Genomic DNA, 20,209 nt, shown 5'->3' on the forward strand with positions numbered 1-20,209 from the left:
TGGACCTGAGTTGTCAAGTTCAGAACTGGATCCCTATTCCAATTTCCCAAACCAAGATCCCAGGATTCTCTTTAGTTAGAAAACCTTTTATATAAAACATGGTATTCCTTAGGAAGGGGGGGAGACCATTGGTTTCAGTTGCATGGAGAAAAGGGTTTGTGAACTCAGACTAGTTGTAAGCATTCCAAAACTAATCTGGAAAACTTTGAGCTCCATGCAGTTCTTCCAGCTGAATGCTGTGGTTTAGTTTTCATGACAAGGTGAGACATCTGTATTTCAGTGCCAAGTCCATTTACATTTTAGAGTTCAGCCAAACCTGCAAATTGAAACAAAACACAAGGGACTAAATTTAAAAAAAACATGACTAATGATTTGGGGAACTTCGGACATCTTAATGCGGGTCTGATATTCAAAAAGTGATGAGCAATAACTTCTGAAAATTGGGTCTCAAGTAGGACCCCAAAATTGTGAATCACTTCAGAAAATGTTGAGCAGAGAGTACTGCCATCAGAAAACAGTTCACACAACCCCCCGTCAGCTAACATGGTCTTGCAGCACCAGTAGATCAGTGGTTCTCAACCAGGGTATGTAGAGGTCTTCCAGGAGGTACATCAACTCATCTAGATATTTTGCCTAGTTTTACAACAGGCTACATAAAAAGCACTAAAAGGCGGTATAAACTAAAATTTCATACAGACAATAACTTGTTTATACTGCTCTATATTCTGAAATGTAAGTACAATATTTATATTCCAATTGATATACTATTATATGGTAAAAATGAGAAAGTAAGCAATGTTTCGGTAATAATATGGTGTGACACTTGTATTTTTATATCTGATCTTGTAAGCAAGTAGTTTTTAAGTGAGGTGAAACTTGGGGGTACGTTAAACAAATCAGACTTCTGAAAGGGGTACAATCATCTGGAAGGATTGAGGACCACTGCAGTAGATAACTTAATCTGCCTCTTTCATCTAATTTCTCTGATTCTTGGAACTAAATATATCTGTTCAACTGGGAGAAATGTGAATATACAAGACAGGCTATTAATCACACCCAACAGTTGCTGAGACAGAATGATTGTTCATTGGTAGGATTGCTTCAAAGCAGCATCTGATATTTAGGAACAACCTAGACAATGGGTGAATTAGGAATCCTGACTGTTTCCCAAAGTGTTGTTGATTTTGAAAGCAGAAGGGTGGGGGAAGGAGGAGGAATCCCCATTGCGTGTGTATTTTGCTCAGAACCTGTGGTTCTTCACTGCATTCTCTGCCTGCATGTTTTGTTGGGAGGTTGCTGGGACTGGGAGGGTTTTTTGGGGGGGGTGGGGGAAAAGAGGACTCTTTTTGTTTAACTCCACTGGGAACAGGTTGTGCTCATTATTTCCCACATGAGCTGCTGGAGGTGACACTTAGCCATACGTATATGGATTTCATTCCCATGATGGGTGGTAGGCATACGAAGGGTAAGGAAGAGATTAAGGTGGAGACTAGGAAGCCAGGCATGCTGCAGGTGAAACTGATTACAGCTCCTACAAAAGCAGCCTTCTCAGAAGACCGCAGGGGGCTGGAGAGAAGTACTTCCTGAGATTGAGGAAGCAGGGACTCTGCTAGCCAACTGGAGCACTAAGAAGAGGTCCACCTGGTTCATGTTTCGACAGGTTAGAGAGACTGATTGAAACAACCTGGTCTGTGGACTTTAAGTTGGGTTGGTGTGAACTTTTTGGAATAAGTTTTTTGTTTGCCTAGACTGATGCAAATGCCGCATACCTTTCCGCTCTGTAAGAATAATAGCTGGAGTATGGAACTTCCAGCTCCTGTCTCTTGCTTCCTTTTTTCAGGCCTTTCAGGGACAGTTGGTTGCAGCATTTGAACAGAGGAGAAAAACAAACATTACCTCCTGGGAAACCCGAGTTAGCAAGCAATTTGTATTGCTGTCTACGAGCATAATATGTAAATAAAAAGGAGTAGAAATGATGGCAAGTATTGGAAGGGTAGCCGTGTTAGTTTGGATCTGTAAAAAGCAACAGAGGGTCCTGTGGCACCTTTAAGACTAACAGATGTATTGGAGCATAAGCTTTCGTGGGTGAATGCCCACTTCGTCAGACGCATGTAATGGAAATTTCCAGAGGCAGGTACCAAGGAGTAGAAATGATGGGTGAGTCTGAGACCCTGGCGTTAAGGGGAGTTTGGGTTCTGTGTGCAAAGCAAAACAAAACAAAACATGGATTTGTCCCAGGAGCTTTTCCCAGCTGTGTGAAATGTTGACGCCCATTGACTTACAATGGGATTTAGGATCATAAATCACCCAAGCACCTTTGAAAATTGTACTCCCAATCTACACTAGCGAGAGAACTAAATTATAAACAAGTTTGCCAAGTATGTGGAGACTATGGAAAAATCCTACATTTATTTTAAGCTCAGAGGGCCAGATTCTCAGCTAAGGTAAATCAGTGTAGCTGAAATTAATGGAACTACAGTGATTTAAATTACCTGAGGATCAGGTCTATTTCCATTACAGTCGATACATGCAGACCTAGCAATTTGAAGTGACATCTGTCTTGCAGGGAAAAAAAATGTAGAACTTACCTTGAAAGGGCAGAGGTATATGAGTTTTTTGTTTTATTTTTTATACACAGCTTCAATACTGTATACAAAGAGAAGTGTGGGATATAAAGAGAAAACCTATCCTGCAGTTGCACCATCTTTATGAATATAGTGTGGGGGTAAAGGCACCATCTGCACTAAATCCAAGAGGTTATCTGCATCCCTGCCCACAGTCATGATGGTTGAAAAGCATAACAAAGAGTAACAAAAATCCTTTGATTTGAACCCTCATGATCCTCATGTCAAAAGGATATGATGAAATGTAACACAGCATGTGGCAGTAACACATGCACTCTTCTGTTCCAGGGATGAGACTGATCACTAATAAGCTGATAATTGCTATGTTATTTCAGATGCTAGTAGTAAAAGCCTGTTTACCGGGCACCTATGCCCCAGAGCACTCATCCAAGCAACCTATTGAGTAAACAACCTGCTAACTAGGGAGATGTTGTAGGCAGATATTTTATTATTTTAGATATACATTATAATATATAGAATAGAGGGTGGTGTTGGTCTCTTTCTGATGACTCCATGCCCAAGTAATAATTCAATCTTTAACAACCCGCTTCAGAATCATTTCAGGTTCAGTCTGATTTGATCAGAACTCTGCAATTAAATTACAGTTTTCTAGACATTGTTTCTTCTCTCCAATTGTCTGATAAGACCGCAGTTAGACCATCCTGAGCTGATGTTCTGGTTTTATGGAACCCTAAGCCTGATTTCCTCTCCTTTACTCCAGCAGAATTCCACTGCACTCACTGTGGAGTTACTCCTGATTTACACTGCTGTAAACAAGAGGAGTATTAGGCCTCCCATCTTTTATTTATTTATAGTAAAAACAAGAGCTGTCAGATTTCCTAATGCTGCCAAGGTATAGAGGGGGCTTTGATTTGGCAGCAATCCTGTGCCACTTCTTAGTTGTGTCTTTTTTTTTCAGGGGGGGGCACTTTTTTTTTTTTGGTATACTATGTGGTAAACTTTAAAAAAGTTGATGAGTTGTGGGGGTTTTTTAAGACATGCATCTCTTAAGAATCTAACTAGTTAATTTCTGCCTGAGACGATTTAAGGTGTCATTTAATTCCCATAATTTCGCTGTAGGGATCAGTCTGTTGTAGTTCCATGACCGTATTACTGTAGTATCTGTGCATCTCAAAATCTTTTAATTAGAGCTGGTCAAAAACTTTCTGATGGAACACTTTTCCATCGAAAAATGTGGTTTCATCCAAATTGAAACTTTCCGTGGGAACGTGTTTATTTTGACTAAATTTTGTTACGGGCGTGGGGGAGAGGATGGACTCTCTTCCATGCTTTCGGAATGGAACATATCCATTTTGAGGTGGCTTTTTTATTTGAAATGTATTTTATACAACATTATGTTATAATCAAAACAAATTTGAAATGAAAACAAAATGTTTTGGTTGACACCACCTCTAGCCTCCAATGAACTTTAAAAACAAACGTAGAAATTGTAGATTTTCCCTCAAAATGGAAGTTGTTACCTGCACGACTCCACTTTCAATGTATATATCATCACAATATCCCTATGAGATATTATTTAATGACTTCCCTACACTGCCAGTTTGGGGCTCGATTATGTGCCTGTGCAGAGACACAAGAGCAGGTAAGAAACTATCCCACACCCCATTCAGACCCTAGTAATGCCCCTGTGGTGCTACCAGATCTTGGCTCTGGGCACAGGGGGCCCACTACACCTTTCTCCTCTCTAAGCAGGTGAGCAACGAGTGGAGAGGGAGTGTATAGAACCTAGACTCTGCCCTTCTCCACACACCAGCCAGTGAAGCTGATTAGGCATAAGGGTGAGAAGTAATTTGCCCGTGGTGTGGGTCAGTAATTGTGCAGCATAGTTCTGTCCCTGTATTGTTCCTGGGATGGTGCTGCTGTGCACTGCCTCTTATTTTTATTTTTATTTTTTTCCCCAAAGGCTAGCAGCAAAGCCACAATGTAGCCCTCACTCAAGGCATTCTATTTTGGTTGCCAACCAAGGGGGTTTGCATAGAGCTGTTTTTGGAATTTCTGTTCCATGAGACATTTAAAGGTTTTAACTTTTTGTCCTGACTCAGGATGAATTTTTCTTCCAAAACCCCAGTTTTCAGTTGGACAGAAATTCTTCTTTTCCAGCCAACTCTAGTTTTGCAAAACCTAATCTGATTAGAAATGTTTTCATGACTTTTCAGAATGTGCATACTTTACACTAATGATACGCAGATGGAACATTGATGGAATGCTAATATCTGGGGTCCTAATTCTTGGCTGGATCCTATCTAGAAATTTTCAACAATGCTAAGTGAATGCAGAACACTACCATTCTGATCTGGTAATGTTTTACACCCATTTTACACAGCTATAATAATTACACAAGGTACATGGCAATGGAAAATCAGGCCTTGAGGTATTTGCGGCTTATGTTTTTAAGTAGTTACCTATGTTATAAATGCTATACAATAGCATTTACAACACAGAGTGATGTGTGTCCATTCTAAAGTGATGGCCTTGTGCAGACTAGTAACACTGCCGGGAACTCTGGTGTTTGGAACTATTATTAATAATAACTGGAGTCAGTTTGTGATCCCCTGATGAAAGCTGCTATATAATTATAAATCTGAATTAATTATTTTACACTTGAGTTAATTGAGGTACAGAGAGGTTAAGTGAATTGCCCCAGGTGTCACACCGAGTCATTGGCAGAGCTGAAAATAAAACACAAGAATCTTGACCCCCACTGTCCTTTTCTAACCACTTTTAAAGCAAGAATAATCCCTCTTTTTAAATAAGGGTTGCCTCACTTGCCTGCTCTAAAATTCAGCCTATCCAAAATGCCCAGGCAACAACGGAAGAACATCTGGTCTCAGGAATACCAGCACTCTGTTCTGATCAGTGCTTTCTCTTTTTATCACCCAGGATGAAAAATAAAAACCAGTGGGGCTATGCAAAGCAGTGAAATGATCAAGCAGGCTAAGGAGAGCTCCAGTTGCCATTTGTGTATACAAGGTAATACACACACTCTCTCTCCTATAAATCAATCTAATTTATATAACTGAGACTACAAATTAGTGAGAACAACCAAATGACAAACGATTGTAATTACACAAAATCAACTGGTAAACTAATTGAAGTGACAATCTATCAAGAAAATTTATATGTTTAAACACCGTGCTACATATAGTAATGAATGGGTTATGCTGGTGAAAACTGTCTTTAGCTTATGGTGAGAAACAAGTGGGACTGCACTCGCAGAGGTGTATTTTTCAAGTCTGACTTTGAAAGCGCTGAAAAGGAATCTTTCTTTTGGTACACAGTTGAAGTGAGCGGGCGTCATTCCATTGATTCCAATGGGCACTGGTTCAGTTCATAGAAGCAGTGAATAAGATGAATTTGTTTTCTTGCTGTCCACTAAGGAGAAACTTGTGCCATGAGGTTTGCAGATTCTATGAACATTGAATTTGTGGACCACAGTGATTTAGATGAAGTGTCATCCAAGAGAGTCACTTTCAATCGTATTCATTTGTTTATTACTTGGTTATTTATCTACTTTAAAAAAGGTTGAGCTGACTCAGTGGGCATTAAAACATATGGTTCCTGGGACTTTAGAAATTATAGACCTGATACGTGAGCTAATAGATTCTTCCCTCTTTCTTGTTGTTGAATTTAGAGCTGGTCAATGTTTTTCAATTTATAAAATTTGGAAAAAAGTGCCATATAGTCAAATTTTGACCAGAAAAGAGGGAAATATGTTTTGAGAAGCCTTTTTTGTGAATGTTGGTGGGAAGGAGGGGTTGGATCGTCTCTGTTAACAAAAATTAGTAATATATCTGCACACATTGAGTCTGTAAACTTTTGGTTTGCCTTCACATTGAATTAAGTTTGATGGTTCAAATGACTTCTTAATTATTAATTTAGCTTTATAGAAATGCTAGGGAAATGAAAATGGCACCTCTTCACACTCTGTACAAGTTATTCAGTACCATTAATATATAACCCACTGCCAGTAAGCCAGGCAACATAAAAACTCCAAATACTCCTCCAGCAATTTCCCGCCCTTACAATTCTGGTTACCAGTTTCCCTGGGTCATACAAACTTAAGATTCCTTCCTTCCACCCTAGCATTCAGCAGTTCAGTACTCTTCAAGTAGTCCCATTAAAATGAGGGAGAGTACTCACTGAGCAAAGCACTACTGAATGTAACTAACAGTGGAAGAAGCTAGCCCTTATTTAGCAAGAAACCTGTTACTTTGCTGTGGAAAGTCCTGTGGAAATGCTGGAAGAAATATTTCCTCCTGCAAAGTTAATACAAGCTGTAATACTAATGATGCTCCATGTTAACACTCTATGCCATCAGTTGTTGGTAAAACAAGAGCTGAAAAGAAAAATGCATCTGGGGACTTGTTCAGACTCCCATTAGCCACAATTCTTGTTATCTTTATAATACACACCAAGACAGTATCAAAGACAATGCCAAGGCACAATTCACCCTGGTAAGGCATTGACATACACATTTTTGGAAAAAAAAAAAAAAAAACCAAATACACAAGAAAGAGAAGAGATTACAAACTTCAAAGAATTGCCTTTAAGCAAGTAATATGTATGCAGTAGCTGTTGGAAAGCGAAATGCTTCCAGTACTGACGCATGAACAATATTCGCTTAAGCTAACAGCCGCTAAATGCAACTGTAGTGAAGAGCAATTCTCATAAGAACGGCCATAGTGGGTCAGACCAATGGTCCATCTAGTCCAGTAGCCTGTCTTCAGACAGTGGCCAATGCCAGATGCTTCAGAGGGAGGGAACAGAACAGATTAGTTATTGAGTGATCCATCCCCTGTCTTCCCATCCCAGCATCTGGCGGTCAAAGTTTTAAGGACACTCATGGGTTTCCATTCCAGACCATCTTCACTACTAGCCATTGAGTAGTAACAGCTAATTTATACCCCCTTTATTTTGTATATGTAGTGGGGATTATGTTTTCCACTGCGCATCACACTTGATGTATACTTTCCACTGTGCATTAAAGGCCACGCCTGTGAATTTGACTGCTGGCAATTGACTTGGGAGCTTTCTGTAATAGGAGGCCTGGTGCAAAGTGCCCCTTTGGTACCCCTCCCCTTCTGCATAATCCTGCAATGTTTAGTAGTCCAATTGGCACTCTTTGGGGGGGGTCACAAAAGCCACAGTGGGTGCTGTTGTCATGGGGTGTTGAACAGGCCTGTGATCGAAGTGGAGAATGCGCCAAAGGTAATTTTATTGATATGGTATCATGCTGCCAAAATTAATACTTTAAATGTCTATGGTTAGTGGTACAATGAATGGAACTGGAGAAAGAGGGACCTAATTTGATGCAAGTGCTCAGGAATGCAAGCTGCAACCAGGCTGCTACCGACAAACACAGGCCTCTAAGCGTGTGTCCATGGCCTCTTTGCATGCTCAGTAAAGGTCAGAACTCTACCATCTGTGTCACTTATTGCTAATGAAACAACTAGGACCAGTTTGGTTCTATAGCATTTCAATGCTGTATAACTGTTGTCGTGGAAAAAGTCACCCACGCATTGATTTTAGTTCACAGACTCAAGCCTGAGGCCTGTTTATTGCAATACATACCAACGCGTTGGGGTAGCAGTCCGAAAACTACCACCCCTAGCATAGCACACAGGCTGCTTTTATTCCTTCAAACCACAAGCATAGTACAAATTATACGTCATTTGCGTGAAATAAGAGTTGGGGTCTATCCCTTTTTCCCGATACCTCCCCTATCAATTTACGAGAATTGGGTGCATATTGAGTGGAGGGCTTCTTGGTGGTTTCCGATATGGGCAGTGCTTGGCATCAGTAGGAGTGTTTTTCTCGGCAGGGTGCATGTTGTTTTTCCGGGGTTTTACCATTATAGGGCATAAGGGTTCATTACAGGACGCCCAAAGAAGGTATCTAATTGGCTAGTTTTGCATTTAGCTGGAATTACAGGGTGCTCACAGGAGAAGTTGCATTTAGTCAGTTTGCATTCAGCTAAAGTTACCTATTGCTTCACACAAGCGGTTATTATAGTTCATAAGCCATGAACATATTTTATTAGCGCTGCTGCTGGGGCTTTTTATTCTTTCCCTCCTTGCCCCACCCCCCTTTTCTGGTCATGACCCTTGACCAAGTTTGGCAGGAGGCTGTGTCACTTAGCCTAGTTCAGACTTGTGGTCTGCAAGGCGGGCCTATATGACGAGTCTTCGCCGATGTTCTGATCGGTGCAAGGAAGGCCAGCCAGGCCTATTCCCCCACACTGTCCATTTCTGATTTGGAGGTAGACAGTCAAATTGGATGCATTTTATATCTCTATAGAGATCCAGCACAAGCCCTATTTTGAGGACTTAAGTGGGCTTGAAGTAATACATGGACCTTGAGCTGGCTTTCTGTAGAGAGGTGAATTTCACCCATTGAGGGACTTTACCTTCATCTCCAAAGTCTCACCATTTTTATCCCTGACTTTTTATTGCCCGTGTCTGATGGGATGGGCTAGCTCACTAGAACTTTCTGGTTTTGGGGAGGACAGATTAACTGTGCAAATGTTTGGGGGAAGGATCTGCAAAAGTTAAAAATCTGTGACACACACACATGGGATTTCCAAAAGCACTCGGCCTGACTGCCTTAGTGGGAGCAGTATTAGACCTATGCCAAACACTCGTGAAAATCATTTTACTAGTTTGTTTTCCTACCTCTGGGTCAAATTCTGCCAACCTTTCTCAGTCTCTTATTCTGGAAAGAGTTCCATTTAACATCAACTGTAGAATCTGTCTGACATTTTTTATGCAGTGTTTCATTCTGAAACATTTGCATCATAATTCTATTGTTTTTTCATTTGGCCTTGTATTCAGTACATGTACAGTTGTCATGGAAATGTATTGCACATCCTTTGAAAGATGCTCAGTCACCCTCTTTTACTTTCTCTCTCTCTCTCCTTCATAATAAGAGTCATGGCTGGAAACTTTTGGTGGCTTGTTTGTTTGTTTTAAATCCTTTTTTGTATATATCTGCAGAGAGAAATACACAGCATGTAGCCATTCAGCAACGGCTAAATCTTACTTCAGTAAGAATTATACAAACACATTTAACTTGTTTACTGAACAAACATATCTTCACAAAGCTTTGAGTTATACTGTTGACTTCCGGTAGTATATAGAGTGGAAATGAGCAAGTGGATAAAAAATGGAGGCGGGATAATAAAAGAGAAGGAATAATAAAAATGTCATATTTTTCTGAAGAACAAAGCTGTCTTACATTCAGCCACACTGCCCTTCCTCCCTGGTAATATATTTTTAGAATGACTTAAGAATCCCTTAGAGTTTCAGATGTTTTGAGGGACTTCTGCAGTTGTGCTCTCTCTGACATGATCAAATAAAATATCTTGGTAATGTCCTCCATTACTGTAGTATCTCAGCCTCACAACCCTTTGTGTATTTATCCTCACAGCACCCCCGTGAGATAGCACTGCCCTACCATCCCCATTTTACAGATGGGGAACTGAGAAGCTGCATGACTTCCCCTTGATCACATAGAGAGTCTGTGGTGGACCAGGGAATTGTACCTGGGTTTCCCGAGTCCCAGATAGGTGTCCTAACCTCCAGGCTGTACTTCCTTTTGCTGGTTTAAATCTAACCAAAGCCTATTACTTGAGCTTGGTAAATAAATTACAGCAAGTAATTGCTTCAGAGTGAAATTCATCCTCGTGTAGAGGGACAGCATAATGCCACTGCTCCGTTGAAGTCCCGCTGATTCTGAGAAGGTCAATAGATGAGGGCTGTTTTGAACATTGATGGGGAGAAGGTGAATTACAAAGTCTAAGGGCCCTCACAAAATATGCCCTGCCGGCACCCTCCCACTATGGTTTCAAGGAGACCCTGGCACAAAAAACTCCACTGACCAGAGGAGTGGGGGAAGTTGAGTATCCAGGGACCAGGGACAAGGAGGGGAAAAGTACTGCAAGAGTGATACATGGAACAATGAAACAAGAATTCAATGTCCCATCCACACAAAGGACTTGTACAGAGTGATGTAATGACTTGGTTAGGTGTGCAATTTTTAGGCCCAGATACAATGATTGTTTCATTCACATACAAAGAAGGTATGCAGTATTGCATGCTGTTACCTGAAAACATTTTTCCAACTCACAACTAATTTTGAAGCTGTTGTCTGATCTCTGTGAACAATCAGAAAGACTTGGGCATCCTTCTCAGCGAACCAAGCAGGACTTTTACATTCAGATTAGAGAAAACAAGGAGCAATTTGCTTACCGAATGCATGTTCTCCTAAGATGGAAGGAAACTGAAATTTTTCAAAACAGAAAGTCTACATTTCCATTAGTTTGGTTTTTCTAAGGGTGTCTCTACACTGCAGCAGGAGGTAAAATTTCCAGCTTGGATAGATAGATGTACATGTGCTAGCTCTGATCGAGCTCTGTAGCACCACAGCCTTGCTGCTTGAGTACAATTTTATCCAAGATGTACTCGGGCGGCTAGCCTCTGCTGTTGCCCGGGCGGCTAGCCTCTGCTGTTGCCCGGGCGGCTAGCCTCTGCTGTTGCCCGGGCAGCTGTAGCCACACGGCTGTTTGTAGCACACTAGCTTGACCAAGCTAGTGCATGTATGTATATCCCAACTGGAAATTACACCTCCCAGCTGCAGTGTACATGTACCCTAAATGTCCTTCCTAAGATTAATCAGCTCAGTGGAAGGATACAGAATTCAAAAGGAAAGTGTTAAATACAAAGAAAATTATTCTTATTCTAGATCTCCCTTTTGGAAAAAATTGTTCATGCTCTTTTAGTCTGACTGTGCTTCTGAAGGAACATCCTCGCGGTGGCCTTAGTCTCTTTTTTTTAATATAGAATTTTGTTTGCTTGTCAATTAATTTTAAGAAGAAATATCATATTCCTACATTTCGTGGGACTGAAAAATATCTGAATTAAGAGGCTGTGTTATAAGACCCTTTGGGGAAAATGGCATTTAGTTACTGATGGTGAAATATATCCTTGTGCAAAGCGCCAACGCAAGTCCCAGGGACCACTTAAACCCTTATTTTGAAGGCTTACCTGGGACTGAAGTCTTTTTGCTAGCCCTTTCAACTAGGGTGAACTTCATTGTTTCCATGACATTGACTGTCTTCTAGCTTAGCAACTAAGGAAGATATGATCAAATTTGATTGAGACAATAAAAAGTTTAAAGTAAAGTCCTGCACAACTTGGTGATTTCATTTGACCTGAGGTTTGTGAGATTTTTTTTTTTTCCTCCCTGAGCTTAACCTGGCTTTGTGTAGAAAACAGGTTTCTCTCATGGCTTCCAAGCATACCCATAATCTAGCCTAACATTGATTTAAAACTGACCAAAGTTCACTTGGAATTTAGCCTCAGTGAACTGTTGAGCAAAAATGATCCAAGCCTTCGTTTTGCAGGATATTCCAAATGTCCTCTTCAAAGCCTACTCCATGCAAGGGATTTGATTCCCCCTGCCGCCAGAAAAGCTGAAGTGTCAGTCCTGCAAAACGCATATGTGGTGGTAACTTTTCCTTCCGATTTTTAGTCTACCTCTTGTTTTTAGATTGTAAGCTCCATGGGTCAGGGATTGGTCCTTACCACAGTATCTAGCACAATGGGACTTGGATCTCAGCTGGGACCTCTCAAAGCTAACAATAAGCAGTAATAATAAATGCTATGCAATTGATTGGATGGCAACTGTTTTATATGCTGATAAAATCATGGATAGCTCGTGGTTAGTTGTCATTATAGTCTGAACTTGTGATGTATTGACCTCAAAACAAGAAAGCTACAGCAACTTCTGAAGTCTTTGAAGTAATATACTGCACTGAGGAACAACTTTTTTCCCAGTTCAGCAAATGCTTGTAGGTTTTGATAGATATTCTAAATTATTTTTCAAAAATGAATTATGAGTTCTGAAAGGAACAGAGTGTATGCCTCTTTAGAGACTCCACTGAGTATTCCCATAGCAGGAAGGTTACAAGAGCCAAAAAAAACCCAACCCCTTATTGCTTATACCAGCAATACTGTAAGGCACTAAGAGAAATAATCATGCTATTGTTTTATGTATGGTGAGTGTGTATGTGCGTGTTAGGAGAGTTGGTTCAAAGTCTTCATCAAAGCTTTTTTTATGGAAAACTAATTTTTTCAATTAAATGGAAACTGTCTCAGAAAATGCCCACTTGCATCAAAATGTTTTGGGTTTTCATTGCAAACCCCCTCCCCCCCCCCGAAAAAAAAAACAAAGAACATACTTTTGTTTCACATGAGATGTAACAGAGGGGAAAGAGTTTCGAAAATATGTTAAGATGTGTATATATGTTAGGCAGTGTGGACTGGTGGATAGAGCAGTGGCCTCAGACCTGGGAAAAGTGGGTTCTATTCCTAGATCTGCCACTGGCCTTCTCTATGGCCTGGAGCAAGTCAGTTCCCCTCTCTGTGCCTCAGTTTCCCCATCTATAAAATGGGGATAATGAGATATTGATCTCTTGTAAAGCACTTTGAGGTCCACTGATGAAAAGTGTCAAATAAAAGCTAGATATTATTATTACATATATTAATAGATTAATACAATCAATATTTATATTTATATCAATTTTAAATTACTCACACCAGACAAGAAAATGCTGTATGAACGTTTATAGTTTACAGATGGGATTTTCCAAAGCATTCTAAGAGAGATAAGTGCCTAACTCCCATTTTAATTTCAATGGGATTTCAGTGGCTCACTCGTTAGCCTGAGGGTCACTGTTCTGAGCATTGCCTGCATCAGTTGCATGATATCCCACAATGTGTTTCAGTGGCAGATCAGGGAAGATTGCTCCCTGTTTGACAGTGTTGGTTGCATGCAGTCTCATGTGTAGTAGGTAATGATGTTGTTTTCCTGTCACTTGCTCTTGATGATTTAGACTGTTAGAAGTCATTCCATGTGCTCTGGGGCTTTTTTTTTTAAACTCTTGAATCAATCTGACATGCAGAAAAAGAAACTTCAGTGAGAAGATGGAACAAAAGAATGGGCTGGTAGTGTCACTTAATTCTCTAGCAGCAAAGATAAAAGGATGCTTGCTGTCATCTTGTATTTTACTTACTGACCCAGACAGCACTTACCCCAGCTCCAAAACAATTCATAGATTTTGTTAGCCATACTTCATTTTTTAATGTGTACGAACCTCAACAGCAAAACATTAGGTCAGTGTGGAGGTGGAGGAGACATGAACCTACAAGGATGCACTGGTGTATATAGCGCTTTAGGTATATCTGTTTAGGCAGATAACACTGCACTGGTGTATATAGCGCTTTAGGTTCTCAAAGCTCTTCACATGCTATCTAAGGTACTTACACCCCGCCCCCCCTTACTGCTGTATTTGAGCACCTTACATTCTTCAGTGTATCTATCCTCAGAACACCCCTTTGAGGTAGGGCACTGTCCTACTGAGCACTCCATAAAAATCAGGCCCCGTTTTTATGTTGGACACCTTAAAAAAAAATATGGAGGCTTCCAAAATCTACTTCTGAAAATCTTGGCCCATGACTGCTTTCCCAAGACAGGCCTACTTAATTGAAAACCTATGCTGCCAATTTCATTGCAAACTTACGCAGGTCTTTGGTACTGGTGTTTGTGTAGTGGTGTGTGTGTGTGTGTGTGTGTGTGTGTGTTTTGCATTTCCAGATTCAGAGTTCGTTGCTGGCATAAACTGCACTGTGGTCATGCCTGCCAAGGGTTTAATAAAACTAGACCATTAAAGAAATCAGACATAATTAATGCTCTTATTGGATTTGACATCTGGGCACAGTTTAGAGAGGGAATGCAATCACAGAATGGAATGATATTAGATAAAATGAGAATTCACATTTCTTTTTGCAACCTTTAAAGCCAGGACTTTAAAGTGCACAAATCTTGGATGTGTTGTGGTCAGCCCAATAAATTAACAGATCAGAACTCTTGCTATCATCTGTTCTCTTGCTACCCCCTTTCCCGCTCAAAGTTAATGTTTTAATAACATTGGGATAATCTGCTTTAGTTCAGAAATAATCTGATTGAACCAAGTATTAGCATAGGGAGAGTGGCATTCTGTGTTTGTTTGAGTCACCTTTGCATGCTCTGCATGTTTCTCTTCTTAGCTACTTTAGCACATTTTTCATTTTTTCCAAGTAATTCTTTATTATATTGTTTATTCCCATCAGCCTGCTTATATATAATGAGAGAGAGAGAGAGAGATAAATGTTACCAGTGTGAGGTTCTGAATGCCAAGCTTAGCTGGGCTGTCTCTTGCCCTGCAGAAGGTGGCTTCTTATCACTGGGTGAAATTCTGTCTTGTACTAGGTCAGGCTAGGTTATCATAACTTTTCCTTCTGGCCTTACAATTTATGGCCAAGGTTTTCAAACATGACTAGTGATTTTCAGGTACCCGACTTGAGACACCATAGATTGGTCTAACTTTCAAAACATTCTGAGCATCCGCCCCTCTGAAGATCAGATCCCTTTTTAAGGTGTCTCTCAGTCTGGGCACTGTGATGGGCCACACTGGCCAGTAAGGGGACCCTGGGGAGGCTGTGCATAAAGCAGCCAATAGGAGAGGGGCTGCGAGGAGCAGCCAATCAGGGCGGGGCAGGCCCATATAAGAAGAGCTTCATGGCAGAGCAGAGGCAGTTGCTCTCTGGAGCTTGAGGAGGGAGTACTGGCAGCCTTGTAGGCGAAAGAATGCTAGCACCCTGAACAGAGCAGCGCTGGGCAGGATCAGGGGGGTGAGAATGAGCTCTTGGCTGGCTGCTAACACTGGCATGGTGAGGCCCTGAGGTAAAGGATGAAGAAGATGCTATGGCGGGGAAGTGGCCCAGGGAAAGGTACTGAGAGATTGGAGGGGACGCAGCATGTTGCTACGATCTACAGGGTCCCTGGGCTGGGACAAGGAGTAGTGGGCAGGCCTGGGGGCCCCCCCACCACCCCACTCGACACTGAGGAAGTGGCTGGACCATCGGACTGTGGCACTGTCCCCAGAAGGGGGAGCACGGACTGTGACACAGCCAGGGGGCTGTATCCTGAAGAGGACACTGTGGTCCTTGGAACGACACAAGTCCAGAAGCAGAAGTGACAGCTGCAAAACATCACCAGAAGAAGGTGCACTGGCTAGCAGAGCTGATCCCCAGGACAGCCAGCAGGAGGCGCTAGTGTGGTGAGTCACACCCCATCACAGGCACCAAAACTAACTAGTCCTTATTGAGAATCTAGCCTTATGCATCTGAGAACATGGCTATGTCTTCCTTTCCCTTGTCTACCCAGTGCAACAACTGGGTAGAATCTGGTCCTATATAAATAAAATGATAGCAGTTAAATTGGAAATGCTTAACCCTGTTGCATTACTCCAAATGAGATTGTATACAACCAAAGCTTCTTTAAGACAATGTCCTATGCTGATTTTAAATCAGTTAGCAAAGATTGATACAACTCAAATGAAAGTAGGTCAAAGCAGTTTAGGAATACAGTTCTAACACTAAAAGATGCTTTTTTTCCCCCCCCAGGGGGATTTATTATACATTCTTGCCACTTACTAAATTGCTCGTCCGCCTAGATCATTTCGGCACTTTGCACAGTTCCACAGAGGTGTACTTTTCTGGAAATTAGAAAGCACAGTGTGTGACAGTAAGCAGCAATTAAAACCTGGGACGGCAGAAGGATAAAGGTAAAAGCTGCCTCCGTGTATCAAGGGAAATGAATGAAGCAAGTATATGTGTTGTGTAGGGTTATACATTGTATTAAGTTCCAAGCACCTATTGGGTCAGACCATAGCATGTGGCATAATGGCTATGCAAGTGTTCCATTTGGTTTTTAAATAAACTTTTTTTTTTTTAAAGGCCCTTCACAGTTCAGGAAACAATTACCTCCCAAGGAGAAAATAGAAGAAATAGATGAAAGGTAGCTGAGGACAGACTGCATACATAATTCAATTCCAGTAAATCCAATACATACAACATTTGACGAGAGTAATTAAACATCCTTTGAGATGTTTTATCTGTTGCGGAATATAATATACTGAAACTGTGATAACCTAAAAATGGCCTGACTTCTAAATAGCATTATATCTTATTTGGCTCACACGATGGGTAATTTGCCATATGTTCCAAATATAAAAGCAAAACAATTTCACTGTATCATTTTGAAAAAGCTTTGGCAATAAGTAGGACTAGTTGCAAATTTTCCATCAAAATAGTTTTTCAATGGGAAAATGGGATTTTTGACTAAATAGACATGTTTTTTGAAGAAGAAAAAAATCTGAAAATTTTCAACTTTTTTGGGGTCAAAGTAAATATCCCAAAATTAAGACATTTTTGATTCTCCGATGAAAACCAAAATATTGCAGCTGAAAACTGAAGTCTTTCTATTTGGATCTGCCACTGAAGTTTCCTCAGCATTCTATTCTCGGAGTGGCTACCCCAGCTAGCCTACATCTCCCATGATGCATCATGGTCAGGGACTCCCATGATGCAACACCTGCCCACACCAAAACAGAAGCATGGGAGCAGAGGCACACAAACTGCAACTCCAATGGGCACTGTGCTGTTTCCAAAACGTATAATTATTTTTGCAAGAACCCACCCTCTTCTTTTGTCTAGCTCTAGTGCTGAAGTCCTTTGGCGTCCAGTGGAGTTGTTGGTGTTTATTGTTAAGACCTAGACTTAGGAAGCCACTCGCAGGGTGTAGCCAAAACAACTTTATTGAAACTACTAACTTGTGAGCATGACTATGTATTCTGAGCTGCCAGCAGATGGTGCTCTTTAGCAGATACCCATCTGTGCATCTTCTGGTTTTGTATAGTGCTCAGATACCAGAGTGGTGGGGAACAATTGAATGAAGACTTCTGTATAGGTCCAAAAGGATGTTGCAGGCAGCAATAATATTAAAACATAGTTTTTATATAGCATTTTTCATCAGTGGATCACAGTGCTTTACAAAGGAGGTCAGCATCATTATTGCTGTCTTATGTAGGGGAAACTAAGGCACAAAGAAGGGAAGTGAGTTGACCATGATCACACAGCAGCCAGATCAGTGGAAGAGCCAGGAATAGAAACCAGGTCTCAAGCGTGCCCATGTGTCCTGCTCTGTCCGCTGTGCAACACTTCCTCCCAAACACCATCTGCATTAAGGAAGAGGTGGTTAACCGTGTACACTAGAAGAAAGCATTTTCCATGCTATGTCAAGACCCCCATCCAGATTTACATCGGTTAGGAACATTCAGCAGGGGTGGCTCCAGGCACCAGCACAGCAAGCGCGTGTCTGGGGCGGCAAGCCGTGGGGGGCGGTGTGCCGGTCGCCGTGAGGGCGGCAGCAGGGCCGGCTTTAGGAAGTGCGGGGCCCAATTCGAACAGTTTCGACGGGGCCCCAGCAGGGATGACTTTAAAAAAAAAGCCACTTAAAAAGAACCCTTTCATTTCTTCCATGTATTATTTACTTTCCATGACTATATAAATAATAACAAAATTATATATTAATTAGCTGATTTTCACTTTCATATTAGGAAAATAATTCATATTTTGATAGTTGTACAATTGATTTTCTTCAATAATGTTTATTTTATTAAAATTTATAAAATATTTCCTTATTAATATAAAATTGTGCCCTCCTCCCCCCCCCCCCCAGCGCCTCCCAGCCCACGGAAACAAACTCTGCTTCCCCAGCGCCGCCCCGCCGAAACAGCTGTGGGCCAAAAAGGAAGAAAAGGAAGGTTTGGGGGTGGGGGGTGACATAGGGTGACCAGATCACAGCAGTAAAATAGGACCCGACCCCTCCCCGCTCGGCCCCACCATCACACCCCTCTTCACCCCATAGCCCCCCGCTGGCTTACTGTGTCCTTCCTAGTCAGTCCCCCACCCACCACTTGCCTCCTTTCACCTTCTCCCTCCCCCGCCAGAAACCCCCATGCCCGCCCCTAGAATCCCTGCTGGCTCACTGCTTGCCTCTTTGCCCACCTGCCGCTTGCCACTCCCCCCCCCCCCCAAGTATAAAGCCTCATTCAAAGACCCAGGGGTCACTATATTACTGCACACAGCAGTCAATCAGTGCAGTTGAAGATAAATCTCTGCATTATGCATTTTTGTATAACTTTTATATGACTTTGTATTGAACCTTGGTAATGTTATAGCTGGCCCCTAAGGTAGTATAATTAAGGTAAAAGAAAAATGTCTTTTTGCTAGAAGTAGAATAAGTTCTTCCCCCACTTTGTAATCAATTGACCTGTTGAATGAATGAGGTGTGAATGAGGAAGGTGTGGAAGGCAGGCACTTCCAGACAGCTGCAAGCCTTGGAGAGGGGCTGGGAGCCAGCCAAGGAGAGCTTTGCCCAGGGCTGAGTGGGACAGAGTTTGGGTGCAGGCTCCGGGCTGGGGCACGGTGTGGGGTGCAGGATGGGTGGAGGGGTGCAGGCTCTGGGAGGGAGTGCGGAGGGGTGGGTGCAGGCTCTGGGACAGAGTTTGGGGACCGGAGAGGGGGTGGTGGGTGCTGGGGGGGAGGGGACTGCCATCACATGTGGCTTCTTTCCTCCCCTGCTGCCCCTCACCAAAGCCTCGGTAGGGGATGGGGCTGCCTCTTGCCCAGTGTTTGCAGGAGTGGTGGCTGGGGGGAAACCCAGTCAAACTCTGGTTTTACTCTTTCGTTGATGGGTCGCTTTAACCTCTTACAAACCCCTTCCCGCCTCTCTCACCCCCCTTTTCTACTGGGCTTGTTTGATCTTTTCAGTGGAGCCAGATGAAAACCACAAACCCCAGCGAGAGCAACAGGCTGGAAGACTAGACTGAACCCACCATCCACCCAGTCTAGTCCATCCCAGAGCCCAGGACTGAGGGCAAATGTCCCCCCACCCCCGGGCCACGTGCTTCCACTCCTGGCCTTTCCTAGTGCCGCCAGAGATTCTGTGTGGCTGCATTGGGTGGGATTTCAACCAGACCCCACCCTCGCTAAATTCATCCCTGTTTTGCGATCGCTCTGCACCAAGAGCACCTTCCTTCCCTGCCCTAGAGCTGCTGGATGGCTAGAAAGCTGAGCTGGGTGTTTGATCGATCCGGAATATTATCGTGCCCCCCCAAAAAAAACCTTAATGTCCACACAGCTTGGGGGGGGGGGATATTCCTTCCCCCCCCCCGCCCCAAAGCCGGTCTATTTTATTGTTGCAGGGCAAATGAAGGAGCCAGAGTTTAATGGAAATATTCAGCCCCTACAGTGGTCTTGCAGCAGGGGAAGCAGAGTTGATGGAAAGGGAACCGATTTGCATAGGAGCCCCCATCCCCCTCCTTTGCAAAATAATTTGGGGAGGGGAATCAGATCACTCAGTGCCTCAGTTTCCCCTCTCTCGGGGGAGAAGGGAGAGATAAAAGTCTCAGCCTGCCATGTTGCAGACCTTTCACATTCTCCCCCCTTGATGTATTTGATTTCCTCCTCCAAACCTCTCTCTCTCACCTGGAATTCACAGCACTAAGTACTGGCTCGGGGCTTTCTTCCTGGGTTACATGATCCCGAGTTTAGTTTTGAAACACTAACAGACGCAGGCAGGCACAAGCTCACCCTCAAACAGCAACACCACCGAAAACCACA

At 42.4% G+C, this 20,209-nt stretch overlaps 1 long non-coding RNA gene across 1 annotated transcript in view; it reads left to right on the forward strand.

The window, feature by feature from the left end:
* Positions 1-6,487, forward strand: part of LOC122172157 (uncharacterized) — an 89,767-nt gene extending 83,280 nt beyond the window's left edge. Inside the window, exon 4 of the long non-coding RNA XR_010598609.1 lies at positions 5,526-6,487. This is a non-coding gene — a long non-coding RNA (uncharacterized LOC122172157). The remainder of the gene's footprint in view (positions 1-5,525) is intronic.
* Positions 6,488-20,209: the final 13,722 nt, after the last annotated feature.

This window comes from Chrysemys picta, chromosome 2, assembly GCF_011386835.1.
Source record: "Chrysemys picta bellii isolate R12L10 chromosome 2, ASM1138683v2, whole genome shotgun sequence".
Lineage (NCBI taxonomy): Eukaryota > Metazoa > Chordata > Testudines > Emydidae > Chrysemys > Chrysemys picta.